Here is a 7,511-nt window from a genome sequence, read left to right as displayed (position 1 = left end):
GATTCTCCTGCCTCAGCCTCCCGAGTAGCTGGGACTACAGGTGCGTGCCACCACGCCTGGCTAATTTTTGTACTTTTAGTAAAGACAGGGTTTCACCGTGTTGGCCAGGATGGTCTCGATCTCTTGACCTGGCGATCCACCAGCCTTGGCCTCCCAAGTACTGGGATTACAGGCGTGAGCCACCGCGCCCTGCCCGGCTTCTGATATTTATATCTTTGCTGTGTATTTCACACTTTATTGTTTTAAAGTGATCCTTTTGTCTTAGTTAATGCTTTTAAATTTCTAATTAAGCCCTTATTTGATTTTAATTTGCATTTGCCTAATATTTTCCCATATTCTTTTATTTTTAATCATTCTGATTCCTTTTGTATAAATTTTCTCTTATATTCCACATATATTTGTATTCATTATACCTTGTTGTACACAGCATACTTGTCTTTACTCAGTTTTATCTTTTAATAAATAAATTTATTATTTTAAATTTAATAATAAAATTAATATATTGGATTGTGAATAACCTTTCATGATGTTTATTTTTAAGTACTTCCTTGATATTTCTTTTTGTTTTAATGTTTATTTCAATAGCTTTTTGGGTACAAATGTTTTTCTGTTACATAGATGAATTATATAGTGGTGAATTCTGAGATTTTAGTGCACCTGTCACCCAAGTAGTGTACATGGTACCTAATATGTAGTTTTTTATCCCTAGTCCCCCTTTCTGAGTCTCCAGTGTCCATTACATTACTCTGTATGCCTTTGTGTACTCATAGCTTAGCTCCCACTTATAAGTGAATACATACGGTTTTTGGTTTTCCACTCCTGTATTACTTCACTTAGAAGAATGGCCTCCAGCTCTATCCAGGTTACTGCAAAAAAACAAAAAACAAACAAACAAACAAACAAAAACATCATTTAGCTTCTTTTTATGGCTGAGTAGTATTTCATGGTGTATATATACAACATTTTCTTTATCTACTCATTAGTTGATGGGCACTGAGCATCTTTGCAATATGAAAATTGTCCTGCTATAAACATACATGTGCAAGTGTCTTTTTCATATAATGACTCCCTTTCCTTTGGGTAGATACCCAGGAGTGGAATAGCTGGATTGAATGGTAGATCTACTTTTTAGTTTTTTAAGGAATCTCCATACTCCAATCTTTCCATAGAGATTGCATTAATTTATATTCCCCCCAGCAGTATATAAGCATTCCCTTTTCCCCACATCTATGCCAACATCTATTGTTTTTTGACTTTTCATTAGTGGCCATTCTTGCAGGAGTAAGGTGGTATCTCATTGTGGTTTTAATTATTTAAATGCTCAACACAATGAGAATTGAAAAAACGTTCATCGTGTTGAGCATTTCTTCATGTGTTTGTTAACCATTTGTATATCTTCTTTTGAGAAATGTTTATTCATGTTATTTGCCCCCTTTTTGATGAGATTATTTGTTTTTTGTTTTTTGTTTTTTTCCTTGCTGATTTGTTTAAGTTCCTTGTAGATTCTGGATACTACAGTACAGTCCTTTGCTGGATGCATAGTTTGCAAATATTTTCTCCCATTCTGTGGGTTATCTGTTTATTCTTATTATTATTTCGCTGTGCAGAAGCTTTTTAGTTTAATTAGGTTCCATTCATTTATCTTTTGTTTCTGTTGCATTTGCTTTTGGGGTCTTAGTCATAAAATCTTTGCCTAGGTCGATGTCTAGAAGAGTTTTTCCAATGTTGTCTTCTAGACATTTTATGATTTCAGGTGTTATATTTAAGTCTTTCATCCATCCTGAGTTGATTTTTTTATTAGGCTGGTGCAAAAGTAATTGTGGTTTTTGCCATTTGAAAGTAATATATAGTGAGAGATATGGATTCAGTTTCATTCTTCTACATGTGGCTTGTCAGTTTTCCCAGCACCATTTACTAAATAGGATGTCCATTCCCCAATGTATGTTTTTGTATACTTTGTCAAAGATCAGTTGGCTGTACATATTTGACTTTATTTCTGAGTTCTCTATTCTGTTCCATTTTCACAATATTGATTCTACCCATCCACGAGCACGGGATGTGTTTATGTTTGTTTGTGTCACTTACGATTTCTTTCAGTAGTATTTTGTAGTTTTCCTTGTAGAGGTCTTTCAACTCCTTTGTTAGGTTTTTCCTAAGTATTTTAATATTTTTGCAGCTATTGTTATGTTGATATTTTGATGAGAATTGCATTAAATCTGTAGATTGCTTTGAGCAGTATGGTCATTTTCACAATATTGATTCTTCCAACCAAGGAGCATGGGATGTGTTTCCATTTGCTTGTGTCATCTGTTATTTCTTTCAGCAGTGTTTTATAGTTCTCCTTGTAGAGATCTTTTACCTCCTTGGCTAAGTATATTCCTAGGTATTTCTTTTTTTTTTTTTTTTTTTTTGCAGCTGTTGTAAAAGGGATTGAGTTCTTGATTTTATTCTCAGCTTGGTTGCTGCTGATGTATATAGCAGTGCTGCTGATTTGTGTACATTGACTTTGTAACCTGAGACTTTATTGAATCTGTTTATCAAATCTAGGAGTCTTTTGGAGGAGTCTTTAGGATTTTCAAGATATATGATCATATCATCTGCAAACAGAGATAATTTGCCTTCCTCTTTTCCAATTTGGATGCCCTTTATTTCCTTCTCTTGCCTAATTGATCTGGCTAGGACTTGCTTGACATTTTCTTTTTTTTCCTTTTTTACATCACCATTGTGGTCTTTGTCATCTCCCAGTTTCATTCTGGTAAATTTATAGTTATGTATTTTATTTTAAATTATAATTTTGATAAACACATTTTATCCCTTTGAAATATATGTATTAATTTCAAAAATCTAACATGGTACAATATCTACTAAGAACGTCATAGGAGATGAGAGAAAATTCCTACTCCCCTCACTTTTCAGTTTTATTTTGTTTTGATTTTTGTCTGCTTTTGTGATTTTTGACCCAATTACTTATAGTAAAAGTGTTTGTTTATATCATTGTGTCAGGTAAGATTAGATTCACCTGCCAGCTACAGACTCTCAAATAATAAACAAACAATGCTTGTCATTTTTGTTGAAGCCCACTTGCACCTCAGCCCTGCCTTAGTCAGATCCTCAAAACTTCCATCCCTCACCTCCAGCAACCCTGTGCGAGCTTCACATACAGAAAAGTTGTTAGCTCCCAAGACTTCTCTCAACTTTGACTAGCTTTATTGTTCCTGATCATTATTTTCCAGAGACTTGGTAAAAAGGTGTCCATATATTTCTATAGGGATTTTAATGTTTTATTGATTACTTTCTTTAGTCTTTTCCACCTTCACTCTTCAAAGGTAAAGTACATCCAAATTGCACGTTGCAAGAATACCTTCAGTAGTCTCTATGATCTAAAGAGAGAAAACAAGGCAATCAATTTTCAACAGCATCTTTTCTCATTCTGTGCCAGAGCCAGAGGCACATTACCATGAAAACCGTGTTGTCTTTATGAAAACGAAATGTGTGTTCCATCAATGGACACAAGGGGGAATCTAATTAGCTTGCACTAGAAAACAACTATATTTAATCTTCTTGGATACAATTATATGAACTAAACTCAATCAGTTCAAATTTACTCAGCAGGCTCCTTGTGAAGTTTTAATCTCGTAAGAAGTTTGTTCTTGCTTATCTTTATTCAGAAAGGTTCCCACTGTAGACAGGGATTGACTTGGGAGATGAAATCCTATGCCTCGAAAAGGAACAATATTAAAAATATTTCATGACTCGTCAGGGATGGGAACTGACTAATCAAGATGAATGCCTGCTGCAAATAATGTGTCCAGCCACGTGGGTGTGCAGCAGCTGAAAACAAGTTCTGCCTATGAGAAGCCTTGTCTCACAGGACGAGACACATCCAGGGGCCTCTACCTCCTTTCAATTTTACTGAAATCTTGTGATTCTCCTTCCAGTTGGTACTCTACTATCAGTTTCAAAACCCTTAAGCATATTTAAAGAAACTGACCTAGAATTTATGGAGAATAAATTAAAAGGGGTGAAATTACAGGCAATATTTTCAGGCAAGTATCTGAACTCAATAATTATCTATAAATATATAATTACTCTAAAGGTTTACTCAAAGGCTAATATCTAGAGCCTAGAGAACTGACTGAAAATTCAAAGAATAGAAGTTTTGGGCAGAGGTCCACAGTGAAGGTTAACTATTGGAGGGTTGGGTAAGAACTTAAGAACTCACGTTCATAAAGATTACTGGTTTCCTCCATAATTAAAAAAATTTAAATTGCATAATGTCAAAAAAGAAGAAAACTTCTAAAATTTGAAAACAAATGAACCTAATTTGATATCAAATTGGTAATATAACCAGAGAAAATAATTATTTCAAATGTCTTTAAAATACAGTCCTTTGACTTTGCTTCCTTAGGTAATACATTATAAGGGAAAAAAGAAATGCAAAGAAATCTTAAATGTCATTCAGCAGTTTTATGCTTAATGGTAATACTGTATTGTTATCTTGAGACTATTTTTGTATATTAAAGTAAGTATATAGCCCAAGGTTATTCAGTATAAAAGAACTAAAGGTGTAAAACTAAATAAGTAGAAATTCTGTAATGTTAAATTTAAACTGGAAAAATCAATACACTCATTGTGTATGTGTGGGGAGGGGTTTCTAAGGCTATCTTCTGATAACAGCTGGAAATAATGACATGTCAAAATCTATGATCCCTAAATGCTATAAACTATTGAAGAGAAGCAGGGCTATTTAGAGAAACTGCTATTTTTAAGCATAGGATATGGGAAATGCAAGATGAACTTGGGACAGCCTGTTGAGCCAGAGAGCAAGGAAGTACTCAAATATTAATGAGATTTAGTCAGGAGAGCATAGAAGCTAGCTTGAAGGGGCTCCCATTGACCAAATTTGGGGCCATTTAAGAATACAAAAGAAATAATGAGGCTGTATGTTTTTGAAGAATTCAAATTAATTTTCATATTATTCCAACTAAAATTAGTTGGCAAGTTCATACACCTTCGCTGCAATACATGAAAACGGTATGTCTTCCAAAAAAAATGGCTATCATTGATTGAAATACATTAATTATATTAAAATCCATGTGTCTGTAAGAAGCAAACAAGAAAACACTCTTTTGCCATCTTTGCAGAAGATTATTACACTTATTACTTACCCTGGAATTTGTATTAAAGAAACAGAAACATTTATCTTGGTTTGCTATTGGAATCATGTTTGAGTAACCAAATTAACATAGCTAATGAGAAAGCTCTTTCTCAAACTAGAATGACTGCTGACATGTGTAGAATAAATGATTAAATTAGAAAGCCATCAATTGGTAGCCTTCATGTAGTCCTTCATTCAGACAAGGATTATCCAAAGATGTTAAAACCACTAGGTAATCTGGTGATGGGGAACTGGATAATCACATGTTATTGGAGAATCACCCCAGATATTACAGACTGTTTGCCAGAGGGGCAATGTAACTTAACAAGGGAAGGATCTGGTTGTTACCAACTTAGCCCAGTGATCAGTCATCACTTTTTAATAGGAATGGGACAATCAGAACTTATGAGGTGATGTCATAGGAAATACACACAATGACTTACTGAAGTTCCTTCTAATATGTGTTTAATGTTAATTATATCAAGCCTAAAAATTTGACTTCCAGTTTACAGGAAATATAGGGGATAGAGAAACAAGTAAAATGACACTATGAGGTAACAACTGAACAAGTCTAGGAAGTGGAACTATTACATGAAGCAGTTGGGTTCCACTGATCACCAAAGGTGTTAGGAAAACACCAACAATCTTTTCACAGTGTAGGCTAGAACTTATAGGCAGAAGCTTCCACAGTAGGATGTGTGCAGGGCAGAAGGCATTATGTATATTATAAAAGAAGGAATTTTTTTCATGATTGACTTTGCAAGTAGGAGGAACCTGGGAATTGTGGGCTCAGGAAAGTGACAGACAAGCACTGTGGGTAGTTGGAAGCATCTGCTGATACAGCCTGGCAGCCTTGTGGAAAGTTAGGGTCATGTGCAGTACCTCCTCCTAGGAGGAAGGAGAGCCACCAATCTCAGCTAGCAGGAAACCTGGAGAGAACTAAGTGTCATTCCTTTTGGTGGAATCCATTCTACTTATCTCCTTCTGGTGATGCTCCCCTCTGGGGACTTTTGGCCTGGTTTCTTCAGCAGGTCAATGGGATGAAAAAAATGTTTTTAGATTAAAAGAGATTTAAGGGAGACAACAATCACATGGAATGCATGCTTCTTGATTGGATCCTGGTTTGGCAATTGTAGAAATTTGAAGATGAATCGAATTATAGATGACATTAGGGAATTACTGTTAATTTTGTTAGATTTATAAAGATAGTATGATCATATAAAGACTCATTATTTTATCAGAGATGCATACTTTGGTATTTAGGGGATGAGATGGTATAATGTCTGTAAGTTACTTTAAAAAACTTCAGACAAAATAGACAAAGAAAATATGGGAAAATCTACATGGAGGATTTCCATCATGTTTCTATTTTTCTGTTTATTTGAAAAGTTGTGCATGCTCTCTTTCTCGCTATATGTAACATATGTATATATTCCAATAAATGTTTCATGGGTAAAATCAAGCCTGCGGATTTAATTATGTATTTAATTAAAATATTCAATAAGATATTTTAAATAAATTATATATAAATAAATATAAAATAATGTGTTTTCTGTATTATCATTTTCTACCACATACTAAATGATTGCAAGCAAGCTGAAAACTTTAATTAAAATAATTAGGTTGTCAGTAGAAGTCTAAGCAGGACCTAAATCAACAAATGTGCTAACTGGATAGTCCTGGCTGAGAACCTTAGCTTATTTGTATTTAACTGTGGCATACATTATTTCTAATAGCAAATTTAATATTTGTATAGCACTTTGTTTTTGTACCTTTGTTTTCAAACATTAGCAGAATTTTGAAAAGTAAATATTGCTTCCACTTTAAGCTCCTTATTCTCTCCCCAGAAAAAAAAAACATTATCAATTATATGCAGATTCATTGTTTGCCTCCTATATTCATAATTATCTACCTTGCTTTTTTGTTTTGTTTAGTTTTTAAATGTTTATCGTAACTTTTAAAAGTTTCAGTTATTAACTTTTAGTTTTGACCTTTATTAGGGAACATTTCAAACACTCAAAAGGTAAATAATAGTTTAACAAAGTCCCAAAAAGCCTCGGTTAATGAAGTATCCATTATCCAGCTACAGTAATCTTTCGGGCAGGGCCAACCTTGTCTCATCTATACTCCTTTTCCTTCCCACAATTAATCAAGTATTAATCTTTATAATTCATAGATTGTTATTAAACAAATTCCAAACACTATATCATTTCACTCAGAATGCTTCATTATGCTTCTTTGGAATAAAAGAGTTCTTTTCATACCCTCAACATCATTATCAAACCTAAAAAAATAGAATTACTATTTAGTATTATGGAAATATGCAGTCAGTGTTCAAATTTCCCCTAATGGT

This window comes from Mandrillus leucophaeus, unplaced genomic scaffold (genome assembly GCF_000951045.1).
Source record: "Mandrillus leucophaeus isolate KB7577 unplaced genomic scaffold, Mleu.le_1.0 Scaffold1842, whole genome shotgun sequence".
Lineage (NCBI taxonomy): Eukaryota > Metazoa > Chordata > Mammalia > Primates > Cercopithecidae > Mandrillus > Mandrillus leucophaeus.
This window is presented reverse-complemented; position numbering follows the sequence as displayed.